The sequence below is a fragment of the Somniosus microcephalus genome, chromosome 13, assembly GCF_052327205.1.
Source record: "Somniosus microcephalus isolate GS21.2 chromosome 13, FLI_Smic_1.0, whole genome shotgun sequence".
NCBI classification, from domain to species: domain Eukaryota; kingdom Metazoa; phylum Chordata; class Chondrichthyes; order Squaliformes; family Somniosidae; genus Somniosus; species Somniosus microcephalus.
Window position 1 is genome coordinate 50,244,376 of NC_140999.1, and position 21,065 is coordinate 50,265,440.

Sequence of the window (21,065 nt, forward strand, 5' to 3'; positions counted from 1 at the left end):
TGCTGCGCTAAAGCAGGCGATGCACGACTATCATTAGGCGCTAAGCCGGCGATCCGGGGCGCAAGCACCGAAGGCGGGTGCAGCGCAGGTGCGGCGACTTGCTCATTGAGGGCAGTCAGGCGCCGGTCAGCACTTAAAAGGGGAGGGTGGAATTGCTTGGCTGCCACGCCCTGCACACTGCAGCCCTAAGGCAAGGCCTGAACACTGCTTCTGGAACAGCTCCACGCCCAGGAGAATGGAGAAGGCCAGGGAGAGAGTGCAGCGCTTCGGCGAGGGTGACCTGAGGCTGCTGGTTGGCGCAGTGGACCGCAGGCGCCATATCCTCTTCCCTGAGGGTGGCAGGAGGCCGCTGCCCGCCGAATATCGGAAAGCATGGAGGGATGTGGCAAACCGGGTCACGTCCAACAGCGTGGTTGGCAGGACACCAACCCAGTGCCGGAAAAAATTCAACAACCTCACTCGGGTTGTCAGGGTGAGTACCCTTTCCAGTATCCTCCTCATCCCTGCATGTGCACCTCACTTTATGGCCAAACAGGTCTGAAAGCCCTAATGGCCAGCTCTCATCCAGCAGCTATGGGACTGTCATGAAAAGCACTTGCGCAATCAGGACTTTAGACACTGTCAGGGCTATTCGACCATGGGAGGCAGTGTGGGCAAGATCAGGGCTTGACACTGTCAGGGCTAATCGAACATGGGAAGCAGTGCGGGCAAGATCAGGGCTTGACACTGTCAGGGCTAATCGAACATGGGAGGCAGTGCGGGCAAGATCAGGGCTTGACACTGTACTTAGAGGCAGTCCTTTCTCTTGCAGGCCAAGCTGGCACATAACAGAAGACAGCAGCGACAGACCGGGGGAGGCAGTCCTGACCTGAAACAGCTGAGCGACCTCGAGCAGCGAGTGGAGCGGATCATGGCAGGCCGGCTGAGTGGCCCCGTCGCCACTGGAGATGCTGACCCTGTTCTGGGCACCAATGGTAAGGTCATCACCTTTTTGACCTCTCCCTTTCCACTTGCGCCTCACGCCAGCATCCTTTGCCACTATCGAACCAATGCAGTGCACAGCAGCACTCATGCCTCCCTCGCTGCCGCCCTGTCCTCACTCTAAAGCAACTCTTGTGCCTCCCTGCTTTCAGATGGTGACTCGCCAGGTGAGGAGGCAGCCCCTCAAGCTGGCACTGTGTCCGAGTCAGACATAGAGGAGGAGGAAGAGGAAGCCAGCCCATCAGGGACACCCTCAGCCGAGGCAGCCCATGGCCATGATGCTGACACGTCTTCCCTGGAGGGGAGCAGGGGGGGAAGGGTCGGAGGATAGTGAAGCTCCAGGGACCAGCGGGCTGCAGCAACGCGGGAGGGGTGGGGAAGCTCGGCGGCCTTCTCCCCGGAGGGTGAGTGCGGCCTCCAGTCCTGCTACGGTGAGCGCAGAGGAGGTGCGGCTCCTAGCGGAAATGGGCGCCCAGGCTGAGCACAGGCACACTTAGCTCATGGCTGCAGTGGCAAGGATGCCTGACTCCATAGAGTCACTGGCAAGGAGTGTGCAGGAATTCGGGGCAGCACAGGCCAGGAGTCTGCAACAACTCAGTGCAGCACAGGCCAGGAGTCTGCAGGACATCGCGGCAGCACAGGCTAGGAGTCAGCAGGACTTCGCTGCTTCACAGGCGGCTCCTAGCCAAGTGCTCAGTCGTGCCGTGCATTCACTGGCTGCTGTCATGCAGACACAGACCAGGGCCACACGGGCACTAACTGCTGCCACACTCGCTGGATCAGCCAGGCATCGCCGGGGCACTCGCTGTGCCGCAGCAGCCCAACAGTCTGTGCCTCAGCAGATTACTGCGCATGCTGCAGTGCTGGCCCGTGCGCGTGCCAATGTATCAGCCGACCAGGGAGTGCCTGTGATCTGTCAGGTTGGCAGCATTCCTGCAGCCAACACTGTCACTCCTCCATTGCAGCTGCCACCAGCTGTTGGACAGACTGCTGCCGCCCAAGCAGAGTTGGAGCAGTCAGCAGCCGGCCCCTCCAGGCCCAGACCGACCCCCAAGGGCATCTGCCGTCTCACCATCTGACCCTCAGCAGCCTTCCCCCAGCCTTGCTGCAGCCACTGGGGTCCCATTGAGGAGGAGCTGCAGGGCGGGTAGGGGCCAGTCACGGAAGCGAAACGGATCACCCTTGCAGGGGAAAAAGTAGAAGGTGTGGCCAAATGTTTTGTTTTACTTATAAAAGCTGAGACTGGTGTATTTGTTTCATATTTAAAGGCCGAGACTGGTGTATTTGTTTCATATTTAAGGCCGAGACTGGTGTATTTGTTTTACTTGTAAAGGCCGAGACTGGTGTATTTGTGTTTTGGGGGGGTGGTTTCTCTCCATTAGTTTGTCATGTGGGAAGGGCACAGATGTATCATAGTAAAAAAAATTCTTAAATCGCACTGTCCATGCTTTCTTTTGGAAGTCCTGGTTGCCCTGCTCGGCTGAGGGCTTGTGGAGCGGCTACATTCATCTTCTGCCATTGGCACAAGCCATTCCCTGAGAGGGGGCCTAGAACCGACTTGCAATAAGCCACCGACGGGTGGCCCTTGCACTTTCTGCCTCCCTCCTGTGCTGGTCCTCCTCCTCCTCCTCCGGTGGTCCTCCAATGTCTGCTGGCAGTGGCTGAGTCCTGCGGATAGCCAGGTTGTGCAGCATGCAGCACACGACAATGAAATGGGAGACTCGCTCAGGCGAGTACTGTAGGGCTCCTCCAGAACGATCCAGACAGCGGAACCGTTGCTTCAGCACGCCGATTGTTTGCTCAATGATGTTCCTGGTTGCTTGATGGCTGTCATTGTATCCCTCTTCAGCAGGGGTGCTGGGCGTACGGAGCGTGGTCATCAGCCAGGTGCCTTTGTCCCCGAGAAGCCATCCTCGTGGGTGAGGCTGGGCCTCGAACATGTCTGCCACAGAAGTCTGGCGTAGGATGAAGGCATCGAGGCTGCTGCCTGGAAAGCGGGCATTGACAGCTAGGATGAGCTGCCTGTGGTCACACACCAACTGCACGTTGAGCGAATGGTAGCCCTTCCGGTTGCGGTAATCCTCGGCATTCTCTAGAGGTGCCCGCAAAGCCATGTGCGTGCAGTCACTGGCGCCCTGCACCATGGGGAAGCCCGCTAATGCTGCAAAGCCCATTGCACGCTGTTGCTGCTTGTCAACGGTCATGGGGAAGGAGATGAACTGACGTCTCCTTCTGAAAAGGGCATTGGTCACCTGGCGGATGCAGCAATGTACCGCAAACTGGGAGATGTTGGCAATGTCCCCAGTAGCGGATTGGAAGGAGCCGGTGGCATCGAAGTTGAGAGCCACCGTCACCTTCACTGCCACCGACAGAGACGTCCTGCTCCTCAGCTGTGGCTGCAGATCTCCGCAAAGCAGGTGGCAGATCTCAGTGACCACCGCCCTTCTGAATCGCAGCCTCCGAACACACTGCTCCTCAGACATGTTCAGATATGAGAACTGCTGGCGGTATACCCTGGGTAGGTAAGGCCTCCTTTGCCAACGCCTGTTGCCCCTTCTCCGTCTGGCCATGACTGGCACTCTCTCATGGCGTCTCTGAGCCCTTTGAATGCAATGGAGAAGCCCAACGTTTCCACCCATTGCAGCCCCCATTATATGTCAATCAACGCTATGACTCTGAAGTTAAAGACAAGTGCAAAGCTGTGGCCTGAAGCCACAAGTACCTGTGCGAGCGTTGAGCCAAACCAGAAAGCTCTCTACCTTTGTCTCTCTCCAAAGATCCGTCTCTCACAAAGAAGGAGTGGTGCAAAATGGCTGCCATTTATACTGCAGGAGGAGTGCCCTTTAATTAGCGCCCCCCGCGCCCCGCAGCGACTGGGAACCGTTCCCCTCTACCAATCGCTAGGGGCGCCAGGCGCACAATAGGCCGGCGCCACTGAATTTCCGGTTTGGGGCGCACAAAGGGCGTTGCACCATGAAATGACGTCAGGATCTGCGTGCGCAGCTGAGCGCGCGCAAAGGTTTTGCGCTGCCGCTAAATCTTAACTGAAGTTCGCGAGAGGCACGGATCGCGCTGCGCCCGGGTGCTAGCCGCTTAGCACCCCACTTCTCCTCCTCCTAAGGCGCTAGCGGCTGGCGCAAACAACTGAATTTCTAGGCCTTTATTTTTAATCCATTGATATACCTATCAATTCGTCCAATAAAAAGCGACGAGTTAGGAACGTAACTAAAGGTTTTTATTGACTAAATAACAGAGCCCACCCTCGTGGGTGATCGGGTCCAACAAGGAGGAATACCAGCCAGTCGACTACCTTTATACCTGGGCAGGTAGGTGGAGCCATGGGCGGAGTCGGAGGTGGTCAGCCCAGGTATAACAGCGCGACAAGAGGCGACCTCGTATCGTGATACAACAGTGATAACGGTGATAACAATACAACAGTGATAACTATAGTGTAACGATAAAAGTGGTTTACCACATCCATTTCCCAGTCTTTCTGGAACATGGAAAGTTGACTGTAATGTTGCTGCCAAGCACAAGTCGGGAGTCAGCAGTAGGGTTGCCAACCCTGGAGTCTCCAGGAATTAAGGATTCATCTCCGGAATACCACTGTGAGTAAAACCCGGGAAAAACATGCGTGTGCTCTTTTCATTTTCTTTGAACACTTTAGTTTATTTGCCCAGAAATTCGGGTCCCACGGGTGAGTTGCACGGCGTGCTCACCCGTAGGCCCAATGGAAATGCCGGTTTCCTGCATGCACTGCACATGCGTGGGAAACCGGCACTTCCGTTCCCCTGAAAGAAGGGGTTCAGAAGTCGAACGCGTGCACAGGAGAGGCTGTGCGTGCGCATCGAACTTACGTCTTTTTTGCAGGTTTTCCCGGGAGGGTAAGTCTCCAGAAGTTAGACATGTAAAAAGCAGTCGCAAGGCCTGCTTTTTACAAGGTAAGTGATGAATTAATTAAAATTAAAACACTTTTTCCACAGGTTTATAATTTTTAAATACTTTAAAGAAAGGTAAGTTTATTTTTAGCCCCGTTTGAAAAGGTAATGAATTTTTTCAAAAATTTAAATTATTGTTTAAAATAGTTATTTCATGTAATTTATAGTTTATTTTAAAAATGTAATTTTTTTTTCTAAATTTATTTGAAGATTTAGTGATGTTTTGGGGCTTGTAGTATTTATGAATGAAGCATTCCCTGCTACCATTGGCTCTCCATGGCCCACGTGATCCCAGGGGACGCATCAAAATAACTGCGCCCCTGGGATGCACAAGCACTGCGCGCCAGCAGTTGGAGGAGGCCCAGGATTGCAATTTCACACAGGCCCACAGCTCAACGGCCGGCACGCAAGGTAAGTGCAGGTCGGGGGCTTGCACCCGTGGGAAGCCCCTGACCCGAATTTCTGGGCCATTATTAGACAAATATTGGAGATGGGGGAAGAAAGGCTGTTTGACTGGGCAAGGCGGTTGGAAGTGGGAGGTCATGTGATGAAACCTCTCGGAATACGGCCAACCAGAGTTGACCAGTCTAGCCAGCACTACGGCAATATAAAAGCATACGATGGAATGCTGGCTGGTGACACTTGCTGCCACGTGCACGTGTCTGGACATCAGGCGAGGGCAGCATCAACTTTGGCTGTGATGCCCTCACAGCCAAGTAGTCTGGCAACACCCTCAGAGCCGATTATCCGAGATCGGGCAGCCGGCGGAGCACCTGTGTGATATAGCGCCTATAACATAGAAAAACAGCCCAAGACACCGAGCCACATAAGGAGATATTAGGAGGTGAAGAGGTAGGCTTTTTTTAAGGAGGGTCTTAAAGTAGAGAGAAAGGTGGTGAGGCAGAGACAGAGTGCGGGGGAGGGAGCGCGCGAGGGGAACGGGGGAGGGAGAGCGCGCGAGGGGAGCGAGAGCGCGCGAGGGGAGCGGGGGAGGGAGAGCGCGCGAGGGGAGCGGGGGAGGGAGAGCGCGCGAGGGGCGCGGGGCGAGAGCGCGCGAGGGGAGCGCGCGCGGGGGGAGCGAGGGGCGCGGGGCGAGCGCGCGCGAGGAGGGAGCGCGCGAGGAGGGAGAGCGCGAGGGGTGGGGGGAGAGCGAGCGCGGGGAGGGCAAGCGTGGGGAGAGAGAGCGCGAGGGGTGCGGGGCGAGGGAGTGGGGAAGAGCCTATACCTCATAACTAAAACAGTTGCATATTTTTCTGTGTAAATTTGAAACAAAATCTTTTTCCTAATGCACTGACAGGAAATTCTACCTCTTTGGACTTCAATTCACTGCACACCATGCGAGCATAGATGTGAAATACTGATGAATTACAACATGACTTTTAGCCAAGTGGGTGTCAAAGTCAGGGGCCAGTAACAGGCCGTCGTGATATTCAGACATGACTCAAGAGTCTAGGCAGCTTGTGGTCAGGGAGCCTCCTGATCACTTTCACTTGCTACTTGACAGTTTTATTTTGGAAAAAAAAAACGCAAGGAAACATTGAGGCTTCTTGGCTAGTCCTCAAAGACCGAGTTGGAGCTGTCAGGACAGGAAGTGTTCATCAAAACTGGTCAGAATATACTGTTGCAGTCACTTCTATGGCAGAGCATAAGTTCCATTTTACAACTGCATCCCCCAACACAATTTACTTTTGTGCTGATAAAACGCAGGAACTTGGCTTTTGAAAGCTTCAACACTGCAGCTTCTAAGCATTTTCTATAAAGGGGCTGTTTTTCTTTTAAAACACAGATCAAAAAAGTTCTGCGCTCGATCCCCAGACTGTCCCGAGTTATCTGACCTCAGTTGGGGCTGCTATAGGGGGTGGAACGACTGCTCTCAGCACCCTGGGGGCAGGGAAATCAGCCAGGCTGTTGACTCCTGATTGCTATCCAGTGAGCTCCCGCTGGAACGTGTCTGTATGCTGAAGTCAGACGAGGACAGGATTTGGTGTGGCCGTGACACCTCATAGAGTCATAGAGTCATAGAGTTTTACAGCACAGAAAGAGGCCCTTCGGCCCATCGTGTCTGCGCCGCCCATCCATCCCTGTCCAGTCTAATCCCATTTTCCAGCATTTGGTCCATAGCCTTGTATGCAATGGCATTTCAAGTGCTCATCCAAATGCTTCTTGAATGTTGTGAGGGTTCCTGCCTCTACCACCCTTTCAGGCATTGAGTTCCACATTCCAACCACCCTCTGGGTGAAAAAGTTCCTCCTCAAATCCCCTCTAAATCTCCTGCCCCTTACCCTGAATCTATGCCCCCTTGTTATTGACCCCCCTACTAAGGGGAAAAGTTCCTCTTTGTCTACCCTATCTATGCCCCTCATCATTTTGTACACCTCAATCAGGTCCCCCCTCAGCCTTCTTTGCTCCAAGGAAAACAACCCCAGCCTGTCCAGCCTCTCTTCATAGCTGAGGCGCTCCATCCCAGGTAACATCCTGGTGAATCTTCTCTGCACCCTCTCCAAAGCAATCACATCCTTCCTATAGTGAGGCGACCAGAACTGCACACAGTACTCCAGCTGTGGCCTCACCAGCGTTTTGTACAGTTCCATCATAACCTCCCTGCTCTTATATTCTATGCCTCGGCTAATGAAGGCAAGTATCCCATATGCCTTTTTAACCACCTTATCTACCTGTTCCGCTGCCTTCAGGGATCTATGTACATGTACACCAAGGTCCCTCTGACCCTCTGTACTTCCTAGGGTCCTACCACTCATTGTGTATTCCCTTGCCTTATTTGTCCGTCCAAAATGCATCACCTCGCACTTTTCAGGGTTAAATTCCATTTGCCACTTTTCCGCCCATCTGACCAACCCGTTTATATCGTCCTGTAGCCTGAGGCTTTCCTCCTCACAATTTACCACCCCACCAATTTTCGTGTCATCTGCGAACTTACTGATCATACCTTTTACATTCTCATCCAAATCATTTATGTAGATCACAAACAACAAGGGACCCAGCACCGATCCCTGAGGTACCCCACTGGACACAGGCTTCCAGTCACAAAAGCAACCTTCGACCATCACCCTCTGCCTCCTGCCACTCAGCCAGTTTAGGATCCAACGCGCCAAGGCACCCTGGATCCCATGGGCTCTTACCTTCTTGACCAGTCTCCTATGCGGGACTTTGTCAAAAGCTTTACTGAAGTCCATGTAAACCACATCCACAGCATTTCCCTCATCCACCCCCCTAGTCACCCCCTCGAAAAATTCAATCAGATTTGTCAGACATGATTTACCCTTGACAAAGCCATGCTGACTATCCCCGATTAATCCTTTCCTCTCCAAGTGGAGACTAATTTTGTCCCTCAGAATTTTTTCCAATAATTTCCCTACCACAGATGTTAGGCTCACTGGCCTGTAATTCCCTGGTTTATCCCTGCTACCCTTCTTGAATAATGGTACTACGTTAGCTGTTCTCCAGTCCTCTGGTACATCCCCTGTGGCCAGAGAGGTTCTGAAAATTTGTGTCAGAGCCCCTGCAATCTCCTCCTTTGCCTCCCACAGCAGCCTGGGATACATCTCGTCTGGGCCTGGGGATTTATCCACTTTTTGGCCTGCTAAAACCGCTAGCACCTCCTCCCTCTCGATGCTAATATGTTCAAGTATGTCACAGCCCCCTTGCCCGATTTCTATGTCTGCATCGTCTTTCTCCATAGTGAACACAGATGCAAAAAATTCATTTAAAACCCCGCCTACATCATCTGGCTCTACACACAGATTGCCACTTTGGTCCCTAATGGGCCCTACCCTTTCCCTGGTTATCCTCTTGCCCTTAATATACTTATAAAACATCTTAGGATTTTCCTTTATTTTGCTCGCCAGTGTTATTTCATGGCCCCTCCTCGCCCTCCTAATTTCTTTTTTAAGTATGCCCCTGCATTTTTTATACTCCTCTAGGGCTTCTTCCGTCTTTAGTCTTTTGTAACTGCCAAAAGCCCCCCTTTTATTTCTAATGCATTTTTGTATATCCCTTGTCATCCAAGGTTCCCTTTGCTTGTTGGTCCCACCCTTGACCTTTACAGGAACATGTTGGCGTTGTACTCTCTCTATTTCCCTTCTGAAAGTCTCCCACTGTTTTGATGCGGATTTTCCTATAAGTAGCTGCTCCCAGTCCAATTTGGCCAGATCCTGCCTTATCATATTAAAATCGGCCTTCCCCCAATTTAGAACCCTTATTTCCGGGCCGTCTTTGTCTTTTTCCATGACCACCTTAAATCTCACCGAATTGTGGTCACTGTCGCCAAAATGCTCTCCTACTGACACTTCCACCACTTGCCCGGCTACATTCCCCAGAATTAGGTCCAGTACCGCCCCCTCTCTTGTAGGACTTTCTACATGTTGGCTCAAAAAGCTCTCCTGGATGCACTTTAAGAATTCTGCACCCTCTAAGCCTTTCACACTCTGACTATCCCAATTTATATTGGGGAAGTTGAAATCCCCCACTATTATTACCCTATTATTTTCGCACTTTTCTGAGATTTGCCTACATATCTGTTCCTCTATCTCCCCCTGACTGTTTGGGGGCCTATAGTACACTCCCAGCAAAGTGCTTGCCCCCTTTTTGTTTTTAAGTTCTACCCATATGGCCTCATTAGAGGAACCCGCTAATATATCATCCCTCTCACAGCTGAGCTGCCTGATTACTCACACGTTAAAGAATGCCTTTGAGTCAGATGCCAAAGAGAACATTCGGCTCGATGGAATAGGATAAGAGTCAATACTCTTACTGACTACACCAAAATCAACTACCAAATTGGTAGCTTAACGTAGTAACGCACAAAGGCAGATTGAGCCACTGTGCCAAGTGACTAATGAAATTGGCATAAAATAGCTAAAGAGGATTGAATTTGCATCCCCATTCAAAACAGTCCAGTGAGTGAGGTGAGGCTGCTGTCCTCGAGGGGGTCACCGTAAGAGATGATTAACGGAGAAGCTTTTGATGGCAATGTTTAAGCTGCCATTTGGTCATCGAGGCCAGCACTTCTTACAACAGCAACTTGCATTTATATAACGCCTTTGTCCCAAGTCGCTTCACCACAGCATAATCAGACAATAATTGACACAGAGTCAAAGAAGGAGACATTAGGAGAGGTGGCTTGGTCAAAGAGGTAAGTTTTAAGAAAAATCTTAAAGGAGGAGAGAGAGGTGGAGAGGCGTCCAGGTTTAGGGAGGAAATTCCAGAGCTTAGGACCTAGATGGCTGAAGGAACGGCCACCAATGGTGGGGGCAAAGAGAGCGGAGATGCACAAGAGGCCAGAGTTTCAGGGGTGCGGAATTTTCGGAGGGTTGTAGTGATAGGGAGGGGCAAAGCCATGGAGGCATTTGAACATAAGGAAGAGAATTTTTAAATCAAGGCTTTGGTGGACCAGGAGCCAAAATAAGTCAGCAAGTACAGGGGTGATGGGTGAACGGGACTTGGTGAGAGTTAGGGTACGGGCAGCAGAGTTTGGATGAGCTGAAATTTATGGAGGGTGGAAGACTGGAGGCTGGCCAGGACAGCATTGGAATAATCGAATCTGAAGACAAAAAAGGAATGGATGAGGGTTTCAGCAGCAGATAGGCTGAGGCAGGGGTGGAGGCGGGCGATGCTCTAGAGGTGGAAGTAGACGGTCTTTGTGATGGAGAAGATATGGGATTGGAAGCTCAGCTCGGTGTCAAATAGGCGCCAAGGTTGCGAACAGTCTGGTTCAGCCGGTGATAGTGGCCAGGGAGGGGGTTGAATCGGTGGCGAGGAAACAGAGTGTGTGGCGGGGACCGGAGACAATGGCTTCGATCTTCCCAATGTTTAATTGGAGGAACTTACAGTTCATCCAGGACTGGATGTCGGAGAAGCAGTCTGACAACACAGAGACAGTGGCGGATATGGACTGCTGAATGGGTTTTCACTTGCTGCTTTGTGCAGACTTACCCCACCCATTAGTGAAGTTACAAGAGCCAGGCACAGTCATTATTTATGACTTAAAAACAATTGCACGTGTATTCGTTTTTCTGCGGTGCTAGCTGCTCTGGACTTTGTCCCCGAGGCAATTTTGCAGAACCAGAGTAAACGCGTCATTAAACTGCTGTGATACAGGGCTGTCGACAGCTGTCACTTACTGCCAGCCTGAGCTGGATTCAGAACTGAAGTCCCAAAGGTGAATGGACAGTGTTGGAATCGCCTGTGGCTAATGTCCCATGACTGAAGTGTCACCACCGCACCCTGTGCTGTCAGGAGTAACAATCTCAGCTACGGACCTTATCATTCCAGTGGGAGACGGCAGTTTCAGAAATGGGCCAGCTCACTTGAAGTCAGCTTTACATCTCCCCCTCCCCCAAGCTGCGCTGCCTCACCTTCATACAATAGATTAGCCAAAAGCCATCGCAACGAACCCAGCTGAAGTACAGCAGCATTGGAGAAGCTGGGGACTGGGACCACATGGTTGGGCGTCGAGTGGTCCTGAAGATACTGTCGCAATGATATGCTTAGTCTTAAGCCATGCTCATGTTATCTGAAGTGCAGCTGATAGTAGGAGAGTCGGGTGTTAACCATCAGCTGCACTTGAGAATAGGAATGGTGGACAAACCTTGCTTTGATGGCTACAAAGAGCCCCTTTTCTGTGGGTCTTGTAAACTGCCACCAGTCATTGGCCGTCCAGTGCACAGTTTAGTGCGCCTGGAACCGTGATCCCCGTGGGTCAAAGCTGCTCGATGAAAATGTTTGGGCCGCAGCAGAATTAGGCCATCAACTGGCACACTTGCAGAAACAGGTCTCTGTTCAAAACTGGCGTCTTATGGAGCATGGAGTTGGATGGGAACATATGTGGGGAGAGCGGTATCAGGATGGCGCTGCGGCGTTGCCTCTTCCAAAGCTGGAGTGGCAACGCAAAAACAGGTTTATACCCTGTCTATATTGCAGAACAACTTCTGTATGTGTTAGGGGAAGGGAATGAGCTTCACTCCCCCTTCTGCATCAGAAGGTTATGGACACAAACCTCACTCGAGAGTACACAATCTAGGCTGACACTTCAGTGTAGCGCTGAGGAATTGCTACACTGTCGGAAACTGCAGTCTTTCAGGCCAGATGTTGAACTGATGTCTCGCCTGCCTGTTCCGGTTGTTCAGGTGACTGTCAAAGATCCCATGGCACTATCTGAAGACAAACAGGGAGTTCTCCTGGTGTCCTGGCAAACATTCCTCAATCAACCAACCTCACCAAGAACAGATTAGCTGATCATTTTCCTCATTGCTGTTTGTAGGATGTTGTTACGCACAGAATGGCTGCCACGTTCCCCTACATCATAAGAGTCCCTGCCCTTCAAAGTCATTCATTGTATATCAGGCGCTTTGAGATGTTTTTGAGATACGTGATAAGAAACACACAGAAACACAGAAACCCCACAGTGCAGATAGAGGCCATTTCGGCCCATCGAGCCTGCACTGACATATCCCACCCGATCCCCGTAACCCCTACACCAACACATATCCCACCCTATCCCCGTAACCCCATGCATTTAATCCCCCTAACACTAAGGGTCAATTTATCATAGCCAATCAACCTAACCCGCACATCTTTGGACTGTGGGAGGAAACCGGAGCACCCGGAGGAAACCCACGCAAACACGGGGAGAATGTGCAAACTCCACACAGACAGTCACCCGAGGCGGAACTACGTATATAAATTTGAGAGAGTAAGAGGACCAACACAAACACAACCGTACGGGCCCAGACTCGCCCGAGTTAGAAAGTTGTGGGTTCAAGTTCTACTCCAAAGGCTGGCCCTTCAGTGCAGTGCTGAGGGAGGGCTGCACTGTAGGCGCCATCTTTCGGATGAGATGTAAAAGATCCCACACTAGTCGAAGAGGAGCTGGGGAGTTCTCCTGGAGACCTCAACCAACACCTAAAACAGATTTTCTGGTCATTTATCTCATTGATGTTTGTGGGAGCTAGCTATGCACAAATTAGCTGCCACATTTCCTACATTACAACAGTGACTACACTTGAAAAGTACTTAATTGGCTGTAAAGCGCTTTGGGACGTCCTGAGGTCATGAAAGGCGCTATATAAATGCAAGTCTTTCTTTCTATAGCTTACCAGTCCCAAAGTTGTGATTACAGACTTTCCCCTGTGACCACAGTCAGAAAAATTCCAGCCCATTTGGTAAACGTGGGCAGTCATCCCCTATTAAGCAATCAAATCTCTGCATAACACAGCAGGCCGCAACAGGCACACAACTGAAAAGTAAAAGGGGCTCGGTCTCCTTCGACATGCAGTGTAAGAGCTTGTATAGATAGATATTAGAGTGTTAAAAAAACAAGCCTGAAGGCTTTGTGTCTTAATGCGAGGAGCATTCGTAATAAGGTGGATGAATTAGCTGCGCAAATAGATGTAAACGGATATGATATAATTGGGATTACGGAGACATGGCTCCAAGATTCAAGATTATTTTATTGCCATATGTAACTGGTACAATGGAATGCTTACTCCCCACTCACTCCCACAATACAAGTATAAATATAAAAAGCAAAAGTAAAAACAAGTATAAATATAGAAACAATAAGCAAATAAGTACGGTGGCATAGTGGTTAGCACTGTTGCCTCACAGCACCAGGGACCCGGGTTCGAATCCGGCCTCGGGCGACTGTCTGTGTGGAGTTTGCACAATCTCCCCGTGTTTGCGTGGGTTTCCTCCGGGTGCTCCGGTTTCCTCCCACAGTCCAAAGATGTGCGGGTTAGGTTGATTGGCTATGATAAATTGACCCTTAGTGTTAGGGGGATTAAATACATGGGGTTACGGGGATAGGGTGGGATATGTGTTGGCGTAGGGGTTACGGTGATCGGGTGGGATATGTGTCGGTGCAGGCTCAATGGGCCGAAATGGCCTCTATCTGCACTGTGGGGTTTCTGTTCTGTGATTCTGTGATAAGTATAGCAATGACAGTCCAAGTTGCAGGATATGATGAATAGTGTAAAAAGCCTCGATTACCACTGGAAGTAATAGTAATATAATATAAGTATATGGTAGTATAAGTATAATATATATTTATATATAAATAAGTATAAGTTAAAATGCAGTGTGCAATGTACAAATGAGTTATAAGTTATAAGTTAAGGATGAGGTACAAGAGTCCTATGTGCACACAGTCCAGTGATCAAGAATGTTCTTGTGCGCTCACGGTTCATGTGATATACAGTTCCAGAGTGGGGGGGAGAATGTGACTATGATATGTGGGGCAGTGCGGTTAGCAGTTCGGTAGGCGCACTGCCTGTGGGTAGAAACTGTTCTTGAACCTGCTGGTCTTGGTTCGAATGCTGCGGTAACGACGGCCGGACCGCAGGAGGGAGAACAGTTCATGCCCAGGGTGATTGGGGTCCTGGATGATGGAGCGGGCCTTGTTCCGACACCTGGTCTGGAAGATCTCCTCGATGGACGGGTGACCAAGGCTGGGAATTCAACATCCAGGGGTATTCAATATTCAGGAAAGACAGGCAAAAAGGAAAAGGAGGTGGGGTAGCATTGCTGGTTAAAGAGGAGATTAACACAATAGTAAGGAAGGATATTAGCTCTGATGATGTGGAATCTGTATGGGTAGAGCTGAGAAATACCATGGGGCAGAAAACGCTAGTGGGAGTTGTATACAGACCCCCAAACAGTAATGCTGAGGTTGGGGATGGCATTAAACGGGAAATTAGAGACGCGTGCAATAAGGGCACAGCAGTTATCATGGGTGACTAATCTATATATAGATTGGGCTAACCAAATTAGTAACAATACTGTGGAGGAGGAATTCCTAGAGTGTATATGGGATGGTTTCCTGGACCAATATGTCGAGGAACCAACTAGAGATCAGGCCATCTTAGGCTGGGTATTATGTAATGAGAAAGGATTAATTAGCAATCTTGTTGTGCGAGGCTCCTTGGGGCGGAGAGATCATAATATGATCGAATTCTTCATTAAGATGGAGAGTGAAGTATTTGACTCAGAGGCTAGGATCCTGAATTTAAATAAAGGAAACTATGATGGTATGAGGCGTGAGTTGGCTAGGATGGATTGGGGAACGTTACTTAAAGGGTTGACGGTGCATAGGCAATGGCAAACATTTAAAGATTGCAAGGATGAACTACAGAATTTGTTCATCCCTGTTTGGCATAAAAATAAAACAAAAAAGGTGACTCAACCGTGGCTAACAAGGGAAACTAGGGATAGCATAAGATCAAAGGAGAGGACATATAAATTGGCCAGAAAAAGCAGTACACCTGAGGATTGGGAGCAGTTTAGGATTCAGCAAAGGAGGACAAAGAGATTAATTAAGAGGGGGTAAATAGAGTATGAGTGTAAGCTTGCAGGGAACATAAAAACTGACTGTAAAAGCTTCTATAGATATGTGAAGAGAAAAAGATTGGTGAAGTCAAGCGTAGGTCCCTTGCAGTCAGAATCAGAGGAATTTATAATGGGGAACAAAGAAATGGCTGACCAATTAAATACATACTTTGGTTCTGTCTTCACAAAGGAGGACACAAATAATCTCCCAGAGATGTCGGTGTAAGAATTCGCAATAATTTACAGTTCTGAAGATTCATTTTTTTGGATTAAAGAATCCCTGGGCGATGTGCTTTTAAATTTCCAGGGATAAAAATGGCTGTCACCACATGGCCGAAGACAAAGGACAATGCTTTGTTTACAAAGCAATTGAATGCTATTAGCATTTGTTTGTATATCGAGTGGATACATCTAAACTGCAGAAGAGACTTTTGTACCTTGAATGGGAAACGTTTAACATTTGAATGGGTTTTAAATCACCCAGCACTGGACAATAGAGCAGTTGTATCTCCCTTTTGTTTCAGCCCAGGGAGCTCCGGAAGACACATTAACCCAGTCTAACCACTTTGAGTTAGCCAATCACAGCTTTCTCTTGTGTATTAGACCCTTTTGGGTGGGGAATTTTGCACACAGCCCTTGCAAGGCAGAACGGCAGGGGCCTCACCAGGTATAAAGATAGCGGCTGAGAAGCTATCGCTCTCTCTTACTTCGCTGGACCACAGGTGAGCAGGGTGTTCTGACTCCTCAACAAAGCAACCTAGTTAAGGAGTTTGGGGGATGGTGATTTAAGGGAATTGCTAAGATTGTTTAAATAACATTGTAGCCATTGTATCCCTCGTTTTCGCCGTCTGCAACCCCCCTGTTATATAGTTTTACAATTTTACTGTGTTCGTGTGGGATAGTTTGATATTTTGATTATAGTTTCTTTTAGTTAATAAAACTTGATTTTTTTTCTCTCATCCAAACTACGTGTCTGTTTTAATATCAATAATTATAAGCCCTGCAGTCAGAGCTGGAAGGTGGGGTAGCGATTCGAAACCGCTGTTTTAAAATTGGTTTTATTGGAATTGGTATGAGGGTGCAGGCAAAGGCTGCAAGACCAGGAAAATTACTTTAAACCAGTTTAAAGAAGCCCCCAAACCCTTACATCGGGGAACATAGGGTCTAATGAGAGGTAGTAACTGAATGAAATCAGTATTTGCAGGGAAATGTTGTTAGGGAAATTGACGGGATTGAAGGCTGATAAATCCTCAGGGCCTGATAATCTACATTCTAGGGTACTTAAGGAAGTGGCCCTAGAAATAGTAGATGCATTGCTGGTCATCTTCCAAAATTCGATAGGCTCTGGAACACTTCCCATGGATTGGAGGGTAGCTAATGTAACCCCACTATTCAAAAAAGGTGGTAGAGAGAAAACGGGGAATTATGACATCGGTAGTGGGGAAAATGCTACAGTCCATTATAAAAAGATGGAATAGCAGAGCACTTGGAAAACAGTGACAGGATCGGACAAAGTCAACATGGATTTACAAAAGGTAAATCATGCTTGACTAATCTACTGGAATTTTTTGAGGATGTAACTGGTAGAATAGATAAGGGAGCACCAGTGGATGTGGTGTGTTTGGACTTTCAGAAGGCTTTCGATAAAGTCCCGCATGCAAAGTTAAAGCACATGGGATTGGGGGTAAGGTACTGACGTGGATAGAGAACTGGTTGGCAGACAGAAAGCAAAGAGTTGGAATAAACGGGTCGTTTTCCGAGTGGCAGGCAGTGACTAGCGGGGTACCGCAGGGATCGGTGCTAGGACCCCAGTTATTCACAATATGCATTAATGATCTAGACGAGGGAACTCGATGTAATATCTCCAAGTTTGCAGACGACACAAAGCTGGGGGGGTGGGGGTGGCGTGTGTGCTGTGAGGAGGATGCAGAGAAACTCCAGTATGATTTGGACAGGTTGGGTGATTGGACAGATGCATGGCAGATGCAGTATAATGTGGATAAATGCGAGGTTATCCACTTTGGTGTCAAAAACAGGAAGGCAGATTATTATCTGAACGGCAATAGATTGGGAAAAGGGGAAGTGCAACGAGACCTGGGTGTCCTTGTGCACCAGTCGCTGAAGGTAAGCATGCAGGTGCAGCAGGCGGTTAAGAAGGCAAATGGTATGTTGGTCTTCATAGAGAGAGGACTTGAGTACAGGAGCAAGGATGTCTTGCTGCAGTTGTACAGGGCCTTGGTGAGACCACACCTTGAGTATTGTGTGCAGCTTTGGTCGCCTTATCTGAGGAAGGATGTTCTTGCCATGGAGGGAGTGCAGCGAAGATTCACCAGACTGATACCTGGGATGGCAGGAATGATGTATGAAGAGAGATTGGGTCGATTAGGCTTTTAATCACTAGAGTTTAGAAGAATGAGAGGGGATCTCATTGAAACTTATAAAATTCTAACAGGATTAGTGAGACTAGATGCAGGAAGGATGTTCCCGATGGCATGGGAGTCCAGAACCAGAAGTCACAGTCTAAGGATAAGGGGTAAGCCATTTAGGACTGAGATGAGGAATTTCTTCACCCAGAGAGTGGTGAACCTATGGGATTTTCTACCACAGAAGGCCGTTGAGGCCAATTCATTAAATATATTCAAGAAGGAGTTAGATATATTTCTTAAGGCTAAAGGGATCAAGGGATATGGGGAGAAAGCAGGGACAGGGTACTGAATTTGGATGATCAGCCATGATCTCATTAAATGGCAGAACAGGCTCGAGGGGCCGAATGACCTACTCCTGCTCCTATCTTCTATGTTTCTATATCTATAGATTTTCCACGGAAGGCACCTGGTAGATCTCACTTGCAGGAGAGGGAGGGAGAAAGGGAATCCCCCCTCTCCACCGCCCCCCCCCCCGATTCTTGGGATGTGCGTGTCGCTAACAAGGCCAGCATTTATTGTCCATCACTAACTGCTCTGGAAAGGTTTGATGCATTTTAGGCCATTAGTTAAGAGTCAACAATGTTGGTGTGGGACAACAGTCACATATCGGCCAGCCCGGTTAAGAACAGCAGGTGTCCATCCCTAAGGACATTAGTGACCCAGTTGGGTTTCTACGACAGTTCAATAGCTTCATGGTCACTTTTACTAATACCAGATCTTTATTTCCAGATTTAATTGGTGGTGGGTGGAAACAAATGTTCTTTTAATAATGATGATTTCACCTTCCATTCGCAGGCTAATGCAAAACGCCAGTGTCTTATAGTTACAGACAGCAACCGCTCCCCCAGGGTTGGCACACTTTCCGCATCGAATTGCTTTGGCCATTCAGCACAGCAGTATCTGTCGGAAAGCCGCTTCGCGTAGATGCGGCAGAAAGTGACACTGCGCGCACAGGAAGTGACACTGCGCTCATTGAAACCGCCTCTTTTGATGGTGCCCATCACCCTTGTCAGCACCAGGGCTGCCCCGCCTCAGTGCTACCGTCAGCAGTGGGCCAATACTGTAAATACACTATTAGATTGGCTGGTTTAGAATCACGATCCTCTCTGGCACCGAGAGATAGGAGCAATGATTCCCTTTAAGGCACAGAGTGGTCTGGAGGTCCCGTGCAGGCCGCTCACCAGCTTCTGAATGGAAAAACCGCGCATGCGTGGAAATCTGAATGGGCTGCAGAGCCAATTAAAGGGGCTGCGTGTTGTGTATGTATCTTTTAGAGAAGAACTGATTCTATACTGCAGTAACCACCCCTGTATATAAAGCCATAACAGGCTTCTGTACGTCAGTCTTAAGTTACCCTCTGTTCAGTAAATACCTGTTTTATTGTTCTCCTGCAGTCCGTGTATTATTAAGGCGCGGACACTACAGTGGCGACGAGCAGGTTCGAACCCACCTGCACTACTGCATCACCTCACGGGGATCTTTCCCTGAGAAGAAGCTTTTGGAGGTCGAAGTCAGAACAACAGGCGTCGACCGCGGGCAACCGCCCAAGGATTCATTGGAGTTCAGAGAATTGCAGGAGAGGCTGTGGAGAGCTGGGCTTGGCTCCCCAGTCAAGGTGTTCCAGCAAATCATGCTGGTAGCAGGTAGTGCGCTGACCCTTCCGGACTGCGGCGGGCTCGAGCTCGATTGAGCGGCTCTGCAAAGGGGCCGCGCAGCGTCATCGGGAGGAAAAGAGAGAGAGAGAGAGAGAGAGAGAGGGTGGAGCGCACAGGGCGTGGTCGGTGCTCAAGAACCGGGCAGCGTAGCGAAAATAAAACAAGGGGAAGGAAAAGTGAGACGCGCCGAAGCCGCGGGTCGCTGCCATTACCCTGCAGAATGCTAGGAGCAGCGTGGCAGCAAGGGGAAGAAGGAAAAGCGCGGGAGGCGCCATTTTATTCCATTGGGGAAGAAGGAAAAGCGCGGGAGGCGCCATTTTAATCCATTGGTGAAGAAGGAAAAGCGCGGGAGGCGCCATTTTAATCCATTGGTGAAGAAGAAAAAGCGCGGGAGGCGCCATTTTAAATCGCCCAAGATGCTGAAAAGTGGCAGTATCACTGCTTTCGACAACGAGGTACAAGACTGGACCACGTATGTGGAAAGAATTGAAGTGTACTGCAAGGCAAATGAGGTGGCCGATGGAAAGAAGGCGTCGGTATTATTAAAATTTGATGGGCGCGAGAAAATACGGCCTATTGCGGAATTTAATTACCCCAGCTAAACCAATGGAGAAAAGTTTTGAAGAGATTGTTAATACCTTACAGGAACACCTAAACCCTACACTGCTGCTGATAGCAGAAAGATTCAAGTTCCATAAAAGAAACCAGCATAAAGATGAGAGCAATGCTGACTATCTTACGGAACTACGCAAGTTATCGAAGCACTGCCAGTTTGGAGCAGGACTGGCAGACACCTTACAGGATAAGTTTGTCTGCGGGCTCCAGAGTGAAGGAACCCAGAAACGACTACTTTCGGAAAAGGACCCGATGCTAGAACAGGCTTTCAGCGTGGCAGTATCCTACGAAGCAGCAGCACGGGGAGCTGCGGAAATACAACAGAAACCACAGGAATACAGCGCTAACGAAATGGCGTATGGAGCAGAAAAGTGCAGAACAACCCATGATCAGAAGGACTGCTGGTTTAAGGACAAAGTATGCAGGCAATGTGGGAAAATGGGACACATAGCAAGAGTCTGCAGGTCGGGAAAGATAACCAACACTACAAGAACTACTAAGGAAAAGTACAAGAAAGTAAAAAAAATGACAGACAGTAGTTCGGAAGATCAGGAGAGTGATAAGGACTCCGGGAGCAGGAGGCTAAGTTGTCTAAAGTTACACAACGTGATTGCAAAGGAGGTTCAGCGAACCATTTGGGTCACCCTCATGATAGCAGGGTCCCCAGTAAAGATGGAATTGGACACAGGATCAGCCCTAACTGTCATGAATCGACGAGACTATGAGCGGCTATTCCCACACATACCCTCGAAGGACACGTCCATTGTATTGAAGACATACACGGGGCAAAAAGTCTACCCCAGAGGAAAAATAAGGGTGCCAGTTGAATACAACAGCAAGGAAACACAGAAACTGTATCTATATAGACTACCAGATGGAGGACCACCATTATTGGGATGTGAATGGATCCGAAAAATACAATTGGATTGGCATTCCATTCAGGCGCTAACTGTGACTGATAAAAAGGATGATGATGTCACACCTGGACGACTGTCAAAGATTCTAACTGACGCGAAAGAGGTGTTCCAACAAGGACTTGGAACTCTAAAAGGAGCAACGGCAATGATAAAAATCAAAGATAACGCAAACCCAAAATTTTTTAAGGCCAGACC

At 49.2% G+C, this 21,065-nt stretch overlaps 1 protein-coding gene across 2 annotated transcripts in view; it reads right to left on the minus strand.

Moving 5' to 3' along the window:
• The window catches only part of shdb (Src homology 2 domain containing transforming protein D, b), a 438,631-nt gene that overhangs the window by 405,806 nt on the left and 11,760 nt on the right, over nt 1-21,065 (minus strand). The window lies entirely within an intron of this gene.